General features: G+C 42.2%; 1 protein-coding gene across 2 annotated transcripts in view; it reads right to left on the bottom strand.

The window, feature by feature from the left end:
• MCU (mitochondrial calcium uniporter) overlaps window positions 1-1,556 on the bottom strand; it is a 617,067-nt gene extending 615,511 nt beyond the window's left edge. For both annotated transcript variants that reach the window (XM_067104777.1, XM_067104776.1), the window contains exon 1: window positions 1,532-1,556. The gene's annotated coding sequence lies outside the window, so the exon portion shown is untranslated. The remainder of the gene's footprint in view (window positions 1-1,531) is intronic.
• Window positions 1,557-18,301: the final 16,745 nt, after the last annotated feature.

Raw genomic sequence — 18,301 nt, 5'->3', positions numbered from 1 at the left:
GTACAAAATAATAAAATTCATTGATAATCAAATTCATTGCTGAATAATGCTAATTCACAACAAAATTATTATTTCAATTAGGTTTTGCAAAACAAAGTGTTATTATTTTAATGATGCAAATGTTAATGAAAAAACTATAAAATGAAGATGTTCAAATAAAAATATAATCGAAAAATACCATTAGAAGTTATAAATTAATTCAGTTAATATTTCAAAGGGTCTAAGTGGTTTCAGTTAATTCCTTAGACAATCCTATTCAAATAAAAAAAATTGTTTACCCAACCATATATGATAAGAGGGACCATTAAGCAAAAGATGGAAATCTATCGGTAAATTTAATTTTGGTGCCTGGCACATGCGGCACTAATGTTCTATGAACTGATACTAAAGACGTTTTGGATGCGTGATCTTTGATTATGCAACCCTGGATTTATGGAAAAATATCAAAGACACTTTATGAGAACGATTGCAATTTCATAAGAGAAATGGTACGACTGATCACAGAAACAAAAATAGGAAACTGGAAGAAATCTAAATGGACATCTTTAGCTGATGAAAATGAGACATTTAGAACTAAAATTAAGTGATGATGCTAAAGAGTGAAAACGCAGAGAACCTTATAAACTCCAATCTTTACAAGATGCAGAGTATATTATGTAGTGGAGCGCGAGGATCTTTATTTACCTTAGTGCAATCTGTAATAACCATTGTTGAACCCAAGTGCTAGACCATTTTCAAGGAAACTTGTATTCTTATTCTACTCAGATGCCACGAGGCTGAACGTTTCTGACAAACTGTCAAATTCCAACACCGGTTTCGGCAAAAGAAAGTCTGGAAGATGAACAACACAGTACATGTGGTAAAGGAAGACAACTATTACAAGCCATTTTTTAAGCCTGTCAGGTTGTGAATCATCACGAATGCATGAAATTGGGAAGGGTGCTTAAATGAAAAAAAAGGGGGGGCAGAAGAAATACCAAGAAGTCCCTTTTTGGAGAACATTGATGCCAAAGATAAGGTTCTGAATTATCCAGATGTCTATCCACGTCTAATTAAGCCGAGAATCTTTTGCCGCTTGACCTCTTAATATAAATTGAAATTCTGGCTCTACAGCAACCTCTCAAAGCATGTCACTGGGTTTATTTACGCTTCACAATAATACACAGGACAGAGTGCTACTGAAGATACAGTGTCTAATGGAATGCAAAATATGGTTTTGATATTTTACAACACATCTACCCAGTACTATTTGTTGGTTAAATACATGGATGCTCCAGTAATATTTTCCACATTCCCTATAATTAATTTTCAACATAACTCCATGGGACACATATAAAAAACAACTGTACGAGGGGGTGAAATCAGAAGCAAGATGGAGTTTTCATTTCCGTTGGGATTTGCAAAGGATTTGGGGCCTTGGTTTAACCTAATGTAACAAGCCTAATTAGCAGTTGGTGTCTCCATCAATATTCATCCATGCTGCTGCTTAGACAACAACAACAACTGAATGAACAGATTCAGTGCAACATACCTTATACAAAAATCTTCAGCAATCCAGATTCAGGATAATACCGTACCTATAAAAAAAAACAATGAATCAGTAAAGGAATGAATATTTATATAATAAAATAAAAGCGTTAACTTTTAAGTAAATGTAAATAAATGAATCTTAATATAAGAAATAAAGAAGCAAGAGCATGAAACGTTTAAGAAAATCAATCTCTTTTCAGAAGCCAAATGGTGTATGTAAGTGACACATTACTCAGAAATTACTCGAAAAAACATCACAAATATTGAGTGCAACTTGTGGGCTATTTTCCAGAAAACACAAGTTGGTTACAGGCAAATTTTTGAAATTTCAATCAACCCAAGAAAATACAGAGTGCTGTGTCAAAGAAAAGATGGCTATACTTACTCTGACAATCAAATGGAAAAATTTAAGATCAACTACATTATTTCCTTTCAAGAAAGGTATTCTATTTACTGGGGCACTCATAATTAACTAGATGAATTTCTTCAGTAGAAAAGTCGCATTAAGAAGGATTTACATTCAAGATCAAGTATTAACTATTTTTATTCTGCAGTCTCAATTCAGAATCGACAGGAGGGGTAGCCGAGTTTTCGAGAATATCCTGTTCCCTCTACTCAAATATAACAACGACGCTAAGGAAAGCTCTTAATCCACTTTACAAAATCAACGGTTTATCTTCGTAAAAGTCACATGAGTCAACTTGCGACACCTAAAACCCAGAAAGAGAAGACAGGTAAACATTGAAAAGTTCCTCTTAGTACTGAGGAATACGACTTGGAAGGTTGTGATCATTGGAAAAAAAAACCGCCAACATTATGCAATCAAACTTTAGACGAAAATATGCTCAGATATCATTCACCATTCAGTTGCTCGAGAACACCTCACCATACTTTTCATAACAGGGGTAAAAGAAAGAATATGTAAGGCAAACGTCACAATTCACATATTTTATACGGTAAAAAATATACATCATATATATTACATCCACATAGCGATCAAGAACTTGCAAGGGTACGCTTTAAAAGAGCCAGTCTTGAACCATCAATACTATACTTTCCCATAAATAAATTTCGATCAAATTAACTTTCTGGAGAGCAAGACTGCATCAGGAATATCCGCACACACGTACGGAGGTTTTATATATGTTTATACACGTGTATATATGTGTACATACATATATGTGCACATATATATAAACCGACACAATATATATATATACTGTGTACATATATACTGTGTATATATATACTGTGTATATATATACATATATATATATATATACACATATACTCGTATATATACACATATATACTGCATACAGACTTACATGCATTAAATATATATGAATCGTTTTTTCAATATACAATAAGAGCTCTATAAAGTTAAAAGTCCCATCAAATAACTTTTCAGACGGCAAAATCTTATATTTCGATTAACAATCTGCAACCCTGATCACTGGTGAATGTGGGCAGTTGATGAGTGACAAGTGCATTTATATGGAATCTGCAGGAGTAGAGAAAATGCTGGTAGTACTGGAAATGGCGGTTGTTCTGCTGGGATGAAATTCTATCGAGGTGCCTAAATTGCTATTGTTTTCATTAGGTGTCACTGATAACGCAACAAAAAGAAAACTATCTCTGTATGGGTTCCCCTTCTTTAAACCTGAATAACATACGACTACCCCTGTTGTTTCACTTTAAACCTGAATAACATGCGAATACCACTGTTGTTTCACTTTAAACCTGAATAACATACGAATACCACTGTTGTTTCACAAGAGTTGCAGCTTTCTTACTCGAGTTTTCGTGATTATCACGGTGAAGAGTTCAATTGAATGACCCATTTATTTTGTTCAACCTGAAGACGACGTCCTGTCCCCACATCCTTGGATGCCAGGTAAGGAATGCCTGAAAGCATGTTTACAAAATTCGTATATAATCCTTTCAGCTCGAAAGTCACATGGAATGTAATGAAACAATGAAATAACTACCACGACATTCTACAATTTTCTGCATCTAAACATTATATTTATATTTGCCTAGAAGTGTGTGGTCTCGATTTTTCATCTACGAGAACTGAATGTCGATTCTACCATTCTGACACCAAGAAGGGTTACAGTCAAGTTCGTCCTATGAAGTAATCTGTATTAAACTGCAAAAGCAGTAAGGAATTCTTTTTTGAACAGCAACAATCAATGACACTTGACGTCGGAATGAACGCCGTAACCAAAAACAAACTTCATGAGAAATAATATTGTTCGAAGTAACTTTAGTAATCGACTAGTTACCATTTTATAGTTTAATTCAAGATTTTAAACAAAATGACTTACGAGACAACGGGTAGGCTGAATAAAATCTGGGTAAAAAAAACCAGACTGAAATTATTTAAGCAAGATTACATACCATACACTTGTAACATCTGTATTGAGATGCCTTGGACTTGCCCTATGAGAACGGCCCAATTAACTTTTAAAAATGTTGCAAAAAGTCCCTTGGTGTTTCACACGAGAAGCTTATGGTAGTATTCAGCAAGTGGTATCTGGCAGGTATTCGCCAGGAGGCGCAGGCGCATGATGTGCCATGGTGACAGGCTGACAGTTTCTCAGTAACTCGGTCACTGGTTGCCTTAGCCCAGAGCTAGAGCCCTTGCCAGCACAAGGCTGGCTTATTAATCTGAAACAAACGAACGAGTAACCCGCTAATAATTATTATGTGACGCAATCAGTACCCTGGTAGCCAAGCTAAATAACAACCAATTAAAGGAAATTAAAATGATCATGCTTTCGTTTCTTTTTTTTTTCAACAACTGTGGTATGAATTTTTTTTCTTGTGACTCAGCCTACACCATTTTTTGGGGACCTGAATTTGTAGGACTGTATGTTTTGCGGATACAGTGTTAAAAAACAAAACTATCACATTTTGTTCATTCATCATAATCAAAATACAGAAAATGTTGAATATTAACCTATAAATGTTTGCCTAGGTCTATTTGATCCTTGCCTGATCTGTGACAAGCGGGGTATCATATAATACGCATTATAATTTTTGTTTAGTATGTATGTGCAGTTAGATCTTCATAATCAATAATTTATTCTTTTACAGTCGTTATGCAAATATATAACTGATCATTGCAGTGCTGAATGATCTCCTAGAATTGTCCATTTGTCCTAATTCTGAACCCGTATGATTTACTCTTAAAGAGAAAGATGTTTATACTCTTCATGGTGAGGTGAACAGGAAAACAAAAATCATGTATTTCATACATAATTAACGCTAATAATAGTTGGTGGATAATACTAAAAGTGAGTAAGAAGTCGAACTGAAACGTAACATCGAAAAAAATTTCATTTAGTAGTAAAAATTAAAAAAAAAAAATTTCAATACATGCTTTCGAATATAATTAAAGAACAACAACATCAAATGATAAGTCAGTACATTAAGAAAAACAGCAATAAATTATGTGTATTCCATATATCCAACAAGCGGTTACTGTACCCAGTTTCAGTTAACGAATGCTATTCGCATCCTTATATTTAGTGTAGCACCCAAAAGCACCTGTAACTCCGTTCACAATCCAGTCACCATTCATTTAAGGCCTATGTGACTCCCATTACACCATTCATTTGTAAAAACAGGATTCCCAATTTCTTATTTGATATACCTGAAAGTTAAGTTACACACTTACATTTGTAGAAAACAGGCACTTCTTGGAGACATCAAAATCCTCCAGGTATTTAAGCGGAATCCTGGCTTTGATGTAATCTCCTGTTGCTCGATTTTTTGTTACTGTTTTGTCCATTTTTTTTTTTTTTTTTGTAACTGACTCGCTCTTCGGGATTCCAAGTTTTGGAAATAATGTTCTCATCGTATATCCGGCACTGTATGTGAATACTACAGTAGCGGCTGCAAAGTCAACCATGCGTTTGGTTGCCCATTCATGTTTTGGGCAAATATTCCATTTGCGCTGATGAAGGCTCTCATCTCTATTTTGGGTTAAACCTTTCAAACATCGTAACATCATATCATCGGTTGGTTTTTTATACACACTTTCCACATTCTCCAAATGGCTGAATGTGAATTTGGCATTCCTTGTGCCATACCTCTATTATAGAAGCACGTATTAGACCTCCCTTTTGGACATGAATGGTGCTGACGATTGTCATCAGTGGAGATGCTGCGATACAATGTGGACATGACTTCATCCCTCACCTCCTGGGGAGTAGTGACAATTTTTCTATTCAATGATGTGGTGTAATGATGTTGCAAATGTTCGAGCCCTTTTGATAAACTTATTTTTCCATTGATAATATGACACCTTCCTTCTTTTGCCATTGGCACCAAACACAAGTTACATTTGTTGAACACAATTTTTCTATTCCATTTCTTAGCCTTTTAACTACGTGACTGACACACTTAACCTTCTCGACCGGGTGATCTTTACCGTAAGGGCCAGTGCCATTATTCACCCGTGTCACCATCTGACACACACGTTGCGTATCTCATTTTCTATTCTTAAGAGCGTGTCCATATTCACACAGCTGCCGTAGTCTCCACGGCACCCGAAGAGCCTTCATAGCTGTTTTCACAAAATGAAGGATCTTCAAGTCACTGCCGAGATTCGTCCTCACTCAGAGTCTGTTGTCCAGTGCTGTTTTCTTCTTAAAAGGCACACATATTTTACTTCAGAGTCATAATCAATGATATGACCAGTATTGACGTCTATTACAGCGGCAGCTCCAAAACTTGATTCCACCTAAAGTTTCTATATAATATCTATAAACCTCTTCTCTACTTTTACCAAGTATTTATTTGATATGTCCAACTGCCACTTTAGTTATGTATTCAGCATCATTACTGAAGTTTTAATCACAAACTGTCTCAGATTAAAAAGGGATAACGGTTTAGACACGCCATTATAAGGAACCCCGAGTGTCATCATGCGATAAATAAGAGAGAACGTCACTGAGTGAATGAAGTTACCCTTCACATTTCTAACCGTTTTGTTTTTCCTTTCACGACCACTTTCACAAACAATTCTTAACTCTGCATCAATTCGATAATTCACCAAAGACACTTGAACATCTTCGTCACATTCTTTACATGCAAGATATTTTCTGTTTTATTGTTCACTGTATCCCCTTGTAACAATAAATTATATTTCTCTTGTCTGCGAATTATCAATCAGAAATGGCTTTCTTTTCTGTGTACTGGTGGAAGGGAGACGATGTTTGGAGGCAGCAGCAGCAGCACCACAGCGCCGCGCCGTTATTTTATCCCTTTTACACCATTCATGGTCTTCAAATGGATTCTGTCTCCCTCTGTTAATCGGTGTTGTATTAACAGAAAAAAACGTATATATTAAATTTATTCGTATATAAAAAATTAAAAACAAAAAATAACTGGCACCGTTTTCAAATACTACTTCAATTACCTTAAATTTTGAAATAGCCATGTTTATCAAAATTCGATCCAGTCGCTAACTACTCAGGAGACAAGTCGGCGGCTGCGGCGTCCCCGTAGACGCAATGGTTAGGAGTCCACCTGCGTTTGACAGAGCAAATGTCCTTTTTTAGATACAAACAATGCTATCAAAGAATGGCACCGATTATTTCTTCAACAAGTTCTGTGAATGACAAAGCACTAGGGAGAAAAATCTTCCATTATCACCATTCCCTCCAACGCTGCCAGACGCAAAAGGGCCTCGAAAATGCCGCCACAAGCCTTTCCTACGATTTACCTTCTACAAATCTCCACGTAAGTAAGTCAGGGCATTCCAGTTTTTCTGGTGCACGGATACAAGCCTTCTCCATCTCCCTTTTATTTTCTCAGATACATATGAAACTGCCGTAATTTTCCTTATGGACCCTTTCTCCTTCTATCTAGCTATCTGACTCCTAATATTCTTCTTAAAGATTCACATATCGATCAAATCTTCCATATTTACTTTTACTGCAATACCATTATTCACGTCCGTTGCGCAACATAGATCACATTAGAAAAATATATTATAGCGTACATTTTCAGATTTTTTTTTTTTTTGTCTTTCGATAAAATACAACCGAAAAGGCCCGGATTGGATCTCTCTATTCCTAAATATTGAGCTACCGACCTCATTAATCATTTCTTCATCTGGTGTCATTTCTTCACTGTGTGCTTGGGCTCTGTTGTCCTCATTATGTCTGTTCTCTTCAGATTCATCTCAAGTCCCACCTCCCTCCATATATGATGCACTCTGCTGAACAAGCTTTGTAAATCGTTTGGTGGTTACCTAATCACTTAAGCATTATCTGCATATTGTAAGTTTCTATCGTAACTCTACATTAAAACTTCCCTTCCATCTCGAACCATCTTTTATGATAAAACGCAAGGACGGACAAACAGCAAAGGTGACACAACACTTCCTTGTAGCACCAGACTATTTACTGAAAATTAATCTAAGATTTTATAGATATATATATTGCTCGGCAAAATAGAGGACGACATAAGCACACAAAGATTTCGAGATGCCAAAAAATAAAAATGGTCGTTCACAGGGTATCAGAAAAAGAAGCTAAACCACAATGGCAGTGCCATAAATTATTAAAAATGCAAACAATAACATCAATGGTAAGGGGGGGAGGTTATGTTACAAAACATCATCATTATGAAACTGGGACAAAGAGACAGAAATGAGGAAAACGAATGGCAAACACATAATAAAAACTGCTGAGCACCTCTTCACGCTCAACAACGGCCATTATTCTGAAAACCCAGAAAATTAAAACGCCAATTCTGATGGCTCGTACAAACCCCTACCTCAAGAAAACATTTCGGAATCCTAAAGCATTCAACTGCTCTTGAAAATAAGAAAAAAGACTGTTCCTGGGAGGGTTTATAGATAAAGTTGGTTAAGCCAGCCGAGATCATTCGAATAAGGGCCAGCCTCTCCTCCCAAAAGAACGCTAATTCGAATATGGGTCCAACCTCTCCTCCTCAAAGGACTCTCATTCGAATATGGCTCAATCTCTCCTCCCCCAAAGGACTCTCATTCGAATACGGGCCCAGTCTCTCCTCCCCAAAATGAACTCTCATTCGAATATGGGCCCAATCTCTCCTCCCCAAAGGACTCTCATTCGAATATGGGCCCAATCTCTTCTTCCCCAAAGGACTCTCATTCGAATATGGGCCCAGTCTCTCCTCCCCAAAGGACTCTCATTCGAATATGGGCCCAATCTCTCCTCCCCAAAAGGACTCTTATTCGAATATGGGACCAGTCTCTCCTCCCCCAAAGGACTCTCATTCGAATATGGGCCCAATCTCTGCTCTCCCAAAAGGACTCTCATTCGAATATGGACCCAATCTCTCCTCCCCCAAAGGATTCTCATTCGAATATGGGTCCAATTTCTCCTCCCCCAAAAGACTCTCATTCGAATATGGACCCAATCTCTCCTCCCCCAAAGGATTCTCATTCTAATATAGGCCCAATCTCTCCTCCCCCAAAAGACTCTCATTCTAATATGGGCCCAATCTCTCCTCCCCAAAAGGACCCTCATTCGAATATGGGCCCAATCTCTCCTCCCCAAAAGGATCTCATTCGAATATGGGCCCAATCTCTCCTCCCCCAAAGGATCTCATTCGAATATGGGACCAGTCTCTCCTCGCCCAAAGGACTCTCATTCGAATATGGGCCCAATCTCTCCTCCCTAAAGGACTCTCATTCGAATATGGGCCCAGTCTCTCCTCGCCCAAAGGACTCTCATTCGCATATGAACCCAATCTCTCCTCCCCAAAGGACTCTCATTCGAATATGGGCCCAATCTCTCCTCCCTAAAGGACTCTCATTCGAATATGGGCCCATTCTCTCCTCCCCAAAGGACTCTCTCGAATATGGGCCCAGTCCCTCCTCCCCAAAAGGTCTCTCATTCGAATATGGGCCCAATCTCTCCTCCCCCAAAGGACTCTCATTCGAATATGGGCCCAGTCTCTCCTCCCCAAAGGACTTTCATTCGAATATGGGCCCAGTCTCTCCTCCCCAAAAAGGACTCTCATTCAAATATGGGCCCAGTCTCTCCTCCCCCAAAGGACTCTCATTCGAATAGGGGCCCACCCAATCTCTACTTCCCCAAAGGACTCTCATTCCAATATGGGCCCAATCTCTCTTCCCTCAAAAGGATTCTCATTCGAATATGGGCCCAATGTCTCCTCCTCCAAAGGACTCTCATTCGAATATGGACCCAGTCTCTCCTCCACCAAAGGACTCTCATTCGAATATGGGTCTAGTCTCTCCTCCCCCAAAAGGACTCTCATTCGAATATGGGCCCAGTCTCTCCCCCTCCCCCCCGCCCAAAGGACTCTCATTCGAATATGGGCCCAATCTCTCCTCCCCCAAAAAGGACTCTCATTCGAATATGGGCCCAATCTCTCCTCCCCAGAAGGACTCTCATTCGAATATGGGCCCAATCTCTCCTCCCAAAGGACTCTCATTCGAATATGGGCCCAGTCTCTCCTTCCCAAAAGGGCTCTCATTCGAATATGGATCCAATCTCTCCTCCCCAAAGGACTCTCATTCGAATATGGGCCCAATCTCTCCTCCCCCAAAGGACTCTCATTCGAATATGGGCCAAATCTCTTCTCCCTCAAAGGACTCTCATTCGAATATGGATCCAGTCTCTCCTCCCCAAAGGACACTCATTCGATTATGGGCCCAATCTCTCCTCCCCAAAGAACTCTCATTCGAATATGGGCCCAGTCTCTCCTCCCCAAAGGACTCATTCGAATATGGGCCCAATCTCTCTTCCCTCAAAGGACTCTCATTCGAATATGGGCCCAATCTCTCTTCGCCAAAAAGGACTCTCATTCGAATATGGGCCCAGTCTCTCCTCCCCCAAAGGACTCTCATTTGAATATGGGCCCAATCTTTCCTCCCCCAAAGGACTTTCATTCGAATATGGGCGCAATCTCTCATCCCACAAAGGACTCTCATTCGAATATGGGCCCAGTCTCTCCTCCCCAAAATGGACTCTCAATCGAATATGGGCCAAATCTCTCCTCCCCAAAAAGGACTCTCATTCGAATATGGGCACAGTCTCTCCTCACCCAAAGGACTCTCATTCGACTATAGGCCCAGTCTCTCCTCACCAAAGGACTCTTATTCGAATATGGGCCCAATCTCTCCTCCCCCCAAAGGACTCTCATTCGAATATGAGCCCAATCTCTCCTCCCCAAAGGACTCTCATTCGAATATGGGCCCAATCTCTCCTCCACAAAAGGACTCTCATTTGAATATGGGCCCAGTCTCTCCTCCCCCAAAGGACTCTCATTCCTATATGGGCCCACCCAATCTCTACTCCCCGAAAAGGACTCATTCGAATATGGGCCAAATCTCATCCCCCCAAAAAGGACGCTCATTCAAATATGGGCCCCGTCTCTCCTCCCCAAAGGACTCTCATTTGAATATGAGCCAAGTCTCTTCTCCCCCAAAGGACTCTCATTCGAATATGGGCCCAATCTCTCCTCCCCCAAAGGACTCTCATTCGAATATGGGCCTAATCTCTCCTCCCCAAAATGACTCTCATTCGAATATGGGACCAATCTCTACTCCCCAAAGGATGCTCATTCGAATATGGGACCAATCTCTCCTCCCCCAAAGGACTCTCATTTGAATATGGGACCAGTCTCTCCTCCCCAAAGGACTCTCATTCGAATATGGGACCAGTCTCTCCTCCCCCAAAGCATGCTCATTCGAATATGGGCCCAGCCTCTCCTCCCCAAAGGATGCTCATTCGAATATGGGCCCAGTCTCTCCTCCCCAAAGCATGCTCATTCGAATGTGGGCCCAGTCTCTCCTCCCCAAAGAACTCTCATTCGAATATGGGACCAATCTCTCCTCCCCAAAAGCACGCTCATTTGAATATGGGCCCAGTCTCTCCTCCCCAAAGGACTCTCGTTCGAATATGGGCCCAATCTCTCTTCCCTCAAAGGACTCTCATTCGAATATGGGCCCAATCTCTCTTCCCCCAAAGGACTCTCATTCGAATATGGGCCCAGTCTCTCCTCCCCCAAAGGACTCTCATTTGAATATGGGCCCAATCTTTCCTCCCCCAAAAGACTCTCATTTGAATATGGGCCCAATCTCTCCTCCCACAAAGGACTCTCATTTGAATATGGGCCCAGTCTCTCCTCCCCAAAAAGGACTCTCAATCCAATATGGGCCCAATCTCTCCTCCCCAAAAAGGACTCTCATTCGAATATGGGCACAGTCTCTCCTCACCCAAACGACTCTCATTCGACTATAGGCCCAGTCTCTCCTCACTAAAGGACTCTTATTCGAATATGGGCCCAATCTCTCCTCCCCCAAAATGACTCTCATTCGAATATGAGCCCAATCTCTCCTCCCCCAAAGGACTCTCATTCGAATATGGGCCCAATCTCTCCTCCAGAAAAGGACTCTCATTCGAATATGGGCCTAGTCTCTCCTCCCCCAAAGGACTCTCATTCGAATATGGGGCCACCCAATCTCTATTCCCCCAAAAGGACTCATTCGAATATGGGCCAAATCTCTACTCCCCCAAAGGACTCTCATTCGAATATGGGCCAAATCTCATCCCCCTAAAAGGACGCTCATTTGAATATGGGCCCCGTCTCTCCTCCCCAAAGGACTCTCATTTGAATATGAGCCAAGTCTCTCCTCCCCTAAAAGGACTCTCATTCGAATATGGGCCCAATCTCTCCAACCCCAAAGGACTCTCATTCGAATATGGGCCTAATCTCTCCTCCCCAAAAGGACTCTCATTCGAATATGGGCCCAATCTCTATTCACCAAAGGATGCTCATTCGAATATGGGCCCAATCTCTCCTCCCCCAAAGGATGCTCATTCGAATATGGGCCCAATCTCTCCTCCCCCAAAGGACTCTCATTCGAATATGGGACCAGTCTCTCCTCCCCAAAGGACTCTCATTCGAATATGGGACCAGTCTCTCCTCCCCCAAAGCACGCTCATTCGAATATGTGCCCAGTCTCTCCTCCCCAAAGGATGCTCATTCGAATATGGGCCCAGTCTCTCCTCCCCAAAGCACGCTCATTCGAATGTGGGCCCAGTCTCTCCTCCCCAAAGGACTCTCATTCAAATATGGGACCAATCTCTCCTCCCCAAAGCACGCTCATTCGAATATGGGCCCAGTCTCTCCTCCACAAAGGATGCTCATTCGAATATGGGGCCAGTCTCCCAACAAAAGGACTCTCATTCGAATATGGGCCCAATCTCTCCTCCCCCAAAGGACTCTCATTCGAATATGGGCCCAATCTCTCCTCCCCCAAAGGACTCTCATTCGAATATGGGCCCAATCTCTCCTCCCAAAAGGACTCTCATCCTAATATGGGCCCAGTCTCTCTCCCCAAAGGACGCTCATTTGAATGTGGGCCCAGTCTCTCCTCCCCAAAAGACTCTCAATCGAATATGGGCCCAGCCTCTCTTCCCCAAAGGACGCTCATTCAAAAGTGGGTCCAGTCTCTCCTCCTCAAAGAAAGCCCTTTCGAATATGGGCCCAGTCTATCCTCCCCAAAGGACGCTCATTCGAATAAGGGACCACTCTCTCCTCCATAAAAGAACTATCATTCGAAATTGGGCCCAGTCTCTCCTCCCCAAAGGACTCTCACTCGAATATGGGACCAGTCTCTCCTCCCCAAAGGACTCTCATTCGAATATGGGTCCAGTCTCTCCTCCCCAAAGGACTCTCACTCGAATATGGGCCCAAATCTCTCCTCCCCAAAGGACTCTCACTCGAATATTGGCCCAGTCTCTCCTCCCAAAGGACTTTTTGCCCGAATATGGGCAAAGGACTCTCAAATATGGGTCTAGTCTCTCCTCCCAAAGGACTCTCATTCGAATATGGGCCCAGTCTCTCCTCCCCAAAGGACGCTTATTCGAATAAGGGACCACTCTCTCCTCCATAAAAGAACTATCATTCGAAATTGGGCCCAGTCTCTCCTCCCTAAAGGACTCTCAGTCGAATATGGGACCAGTCTCTCCTCCCCAAAGGACTCTCATTCGAATATGGGTCCAGTCTCTCCTCCCCCAAAGGACTCTCATTCGAATATGGGTCCAGTCTCTCCTCCCCCAAAGGACTCTCACTCTCGAATATGGGCCAAATCTCTCCTCCCAAAGGACTCTCACTCGAATATTGGCCCAGTCTCTCCTCCCCCAAAGGACTTTCATTCGAATATGGGCCCAGTCTCTCCTCCCCAAAGGACTCTCACTCGAATATGGGCCCAGTCTCTCCTCCCGCAAAGGACTCTCATTCGAATATGGGCCTAGTCTCTCCTCCCCCAAAGGACTCTCAATTCGAATATGGGGCCAAATGTCTATTCCCCAAAAGGACTCTCATTCTCGAATATGGGCACAGTCTCTCCTCACCAAAAAGGACTCTCATTCGAATATGGGCCCAGTCTCTCTTCCCCAAAGGACTCTTATTCGAATATGGGCCCACTCTCTCCTCCATAAAAGGACTCTCATTCGAATATGAGGCCCAGTCTCTCCTCCCCAAAGGACTCTCAGTCGAATATGGGCCCAGTCTCTCCTCCCCAAAGGACTCTCATTCGAATATGGGTCCAGTCTCTCCTCCCCAAAGGACTCTCATTCGAATATGGGTCCAGTCTCTCCTCCCCCAAAGGACTCTCACTCGAATATGGGCCAAATCTCTCCTCCCCAAAGGACTCTCACTCGAATATTGGCCCAGTCTCTCCTCCCCAAAGGACTTTTACTCGAATATGGGCCCAGTCTCTCCTCCCCAAAGGACTCTCACTCGAATATGGGCCCAGTCTCTCCTCGCCAAAGGACTCTCATTCGAATATGGGCCCAGTCTCTCCTCCCCAAAGGACTCTCATTCGAATATGGGCCAAATCTCTACTCCCCAAAATGACTCTCATTCGAATATGGGCCAAATCTCTATCCCCTAAAAGATGCTCATTCTCATTTGAATATGGGCCCAGTCTCTCCTCCCCAAAGGACTCTCATTTGAATATGGGCCAAGTCTCTCCTCCCCCCAAAGGACTCTCATTCGAATATGGGCCCAATCTCTCCTCCCCAAAGGACTCTCATTCGAATATGGGCTCTCCTCCCAAAAAGGACTCTCATTCCTATGGGACCAATCTCTACTCACCAAAGGATGCTCATTCGAATATGGGCCCAATCTCTCCTCCCCCCAAAGGATGCTCATTCGAATATGGGCCCAATCTCTCCTCCCCAAAGGACTCTCATTCAAATATGGGACCAGTCTCTCCTCCTCCCCAAAGGACTCTCATTCGAATATGGGACCAGTCTCTCTCCCCCAAAGGATGCTCATTCGAATATGGGCCCAGTCTCTCCTCCCCAAAAGGATGCTCATTCGAATATGGGCCCAGTCTCTCCTCCCCCAAAAGGACGCTCATTCGAATATGGGCCCAGTCTCTCCTCCCCAAAGGACTCTCATTCAAATATGGGCCCAATCTCTCCTCCCCAAAGGACGCTCATTCGAATATGGGCCCAGTCTCTCCTCCCCAAAAGGATGCTCTCATTCGAATATGGGCCCAGTCTCCCCTCCAAAAGGACTGTCATTCAACATGGACCCAATCTCTCCTCCCCAAAAGGACTCTCATTCGAATATGGGCCCAATCTCTCCTCCCCCGAAGGACTCTCATTCGAATATGGGCCCAATCTCTCCTCCCAAAGGACTCTCATCCTAATATGGGCCCAGTCTCTCCTCCCCAAAGGACGCTCATTTGAATGTGGGCCCAGTCTCTCCTCCCCAAAAGACTCTCAATCGAATATGGGCCCAGCCTCTCTTCCCCAAAGGACGCTCATTCAAAAGTGGGTCCAGTCTCTCCCTCCTCAAAGGACTCTCATTCGAATATGGGCCCAGTCTCTCCTCCCAAAGGAGACTCATTCGAATATGGGCCCAACTCTCTCCTCCCCAAAAGACTATCATTCGAATATTGATCCCAGTCTCTCCTCCATAAAAGGACTATCATTCGATTATGGACCCAATCTCTCCTCCCCAAAGAACTCTCATTCGAATAAGGATCTAGTCTCTCTCCCCAAAGGACATCATTCGAAATGGGCCCAGTCTCTCGTCCCAAAGGACTATCATTTGAATATTGGGCCCAATCTCTCCTCCCCCCCAAAGAACTCTCATTCGAATATGGGCCCAGTCTCTCCTCCCCAAAAGGACTCTCATTCGACTATGGGCCCAGTCTCTCCTCCTGCCAAAGGACTCTCATTCAAATATGGGTCTAGTCTCTCCTCCCCCAAAGGACTCTTATTCGAATATGGGCCCAATCTCTCCTCCCCCAAAGGACTCTCATTCGACTATGGGCCCAATCTCTCCTTAACCAAAGGACTTTCATTCGAATATGGGTCCAATCTCTCCTCCCCCAAAGGACTCTCAATCGAATATGGGCCCAGTCTCTCCTCCCGCATAGGACTCTCACTCGAATATGGGCCCAGTCTCTCCTCGCCAAAGGACTCTCATTCGAATATGGGCCCAGTCTCTCCTCCCCAAAGGACTCTCATTCGAATATGGGCCCAGTCTCTCCTCCCCAAAGGACTCTCATTCGAATATGGGCCCAATCTCTCCTCCCCAAAGGGCTCTCATTCGAATATGGAACCAGTCTCTCCTCCCCAAAGAACGCTCATTCGAATATGGGCCCAGTCTCTCCTCCCCAAAGGACTCTCACTCGAATATGGGCCCAGTCTCTCCTCCCACAAAGGACTCTCATTCGAATATGGGCCATAGTCTCTCCTCCCCAAAAGGACTCTCATTCGAATATGGGCCCAGTCTCTCCTCCCCCCAAAAGGACTCTCAATTCGAATATGGGCCCAATCTCTCTCCTCCCAAAAAGGCTCTCATTCGAATATGGAACCAGTCTCTCCTCCCCAAAGGACTCTCATTCGAATATGGGCCCAGTCTCTTCTCCCCAAAGGACGCTCATTCGAATATGGGACCAGTCTCTTCTCCCCAAAGGACGCTCATTCGAATATGGGCCCAACCTCTCCTCCCCAAGTGATGCTCATTTGAATATGGGCCCAGTCTCTCCTCCCCAAATGATGCCATTCAAATACGTGCCTAGCCTCTCCTCCTAAAGGACGCTAATCGGAACCTCCCCGGATTCCAGACCCTCCGGGCAGCTGATAGTTTAATCAAGAGAGATTTAGCTCAGTCCAAAAATGACTAAGACGTCCTCGTTATAATTAAATTATTCAGTGCTAAGTTCTAATCACCCCCTGACTTTAACGATCACGGGTTTTCTCTTATACTTTGTTGACATACTTTCTTCCTCTGTAAACTAGCTCATACTTTGTTCCATTCTTTTCTGTCATTCCTGTGAACATGGTGGAAAATTTTCATAAACAGCTTTCAAGGAAATTAAATAACATAAAAATCAAATCATCTGTTTTGTTGAACTGTAATACAGATTTATCAAAACAGGGTGAGCATCAAAATTAATTTGACAAAATTGTGAATAAACGTTTCACGAATTTATCAGAGGGTGATGAAAGTGTAACGAGCGAAAAAGGAAATAGACAATACTCTACCCTGCGTTGCCAGACTAATGAGAGTTGTAATGAAATTGACAATTATAACGACTTCAATTGAAAATCATACAAAAACACACAGTAAATTTGTCCGTAAATTATAAACAGAAATAGATTTGGCCATATTCTCTCTCTCTCTCTCTCTCTCTCTCTCTCTCTCTCTCTCTCTCTCTCTCTCTCTCTCTCTCTCTCTCTCTCTATATATATATATATATATATATATATATATATATATATATATATATATATATATATATATATATATATATATAAATTTATATATATATATACATATTGTCATGATGTCTTTTCTTTATTTTTTTTTATTTGTTTCTGGCTTTGTTTGTTGTTAGTTGTTAGAGTCCCAGGAGGCTAAGAAAGGCACAGTGCAGCTTTCTTACTTCATTAACACACTAGTAAAATATACAAAATTTATACAAGTGAATCGAAGTGTGAGCCTTTCTTTCTTCTTAACCCACAACTGGTGAAGCTCTCGACCTCACTCCCCCAAAGGCTCTCGGCTCTTCTCTATCTGCTTCTCTCTCCCTTCAAGACTGCTTTCTTGAAGGTTCTTCAAAGGAAAATGTCCATCCCACCAGTAGGCAGCCCATTGCTTCTGTTTCGCCTTGTAGACATCTTTATTGGTCGAAGATTATCTATTGATGTCCCTTGTGTGTGATTAATTGACTTAATTCCTCCTACTGTAGGTGGGACTAATGACGTCACTGGAAGTCTTCAGGTTCCGGCGAAAGTTGAAAGGTCAGGACACAGGTGAGACAGGTAGGCAGTTTTTAATGGTTGTGCTTAGATTACTCTCGCACCAATGTTTTGGCTATATGCTCACAACATTCCTGATTGTTATTCTCTCTCTCTCTTTCTTTCTCTGTCTATCATTTGTCTATTAATGGTCCTCTCTCATTTCTTTTTGTCTCTTTTATATTTACATTATTCCTAACTAATATTCTCCTAGCTATCATTACATCACTCGGTCACCTACCAAACATTGACTTCATTGTTTAATTAAACATAATAAAATGGATACAACAGTAATAATTAAATTGGCAATAAAATGTAATAATGGACATATAAAAACTGTTCCTCAAATTGTAGAGGAAAAGACATAAGCTCATTAAAACATTCTTAAAAAATAATTATATTAAAACATTAAACATATCAAATTATAAGTATACTAAATGAACATTCAGAACAACAAACATATGAAA

This window comes from Macrobrachium rosenbergii, chromosome 6, assembly GCF_040412425.1.
Source record: "Macrobrachium rosenbergii isolate ZJJX-2024 chromosome 6, ASM4041242v1, whole genome shotgun sequence".
Classification (NCBI taxonomy): domain Eukaryota; kingdom Metazoa; phylum Arthropoda; class Malacostraca; order Decapoda; family Palaemonidae; genus Macrobrachium; species Macrobrachium rosenbergii.
The sequence above is the reverse complement of the archived record's forward strand: the minus strand, read 5'-3'. Positions and strand labels throughout refer to the sequence as shown.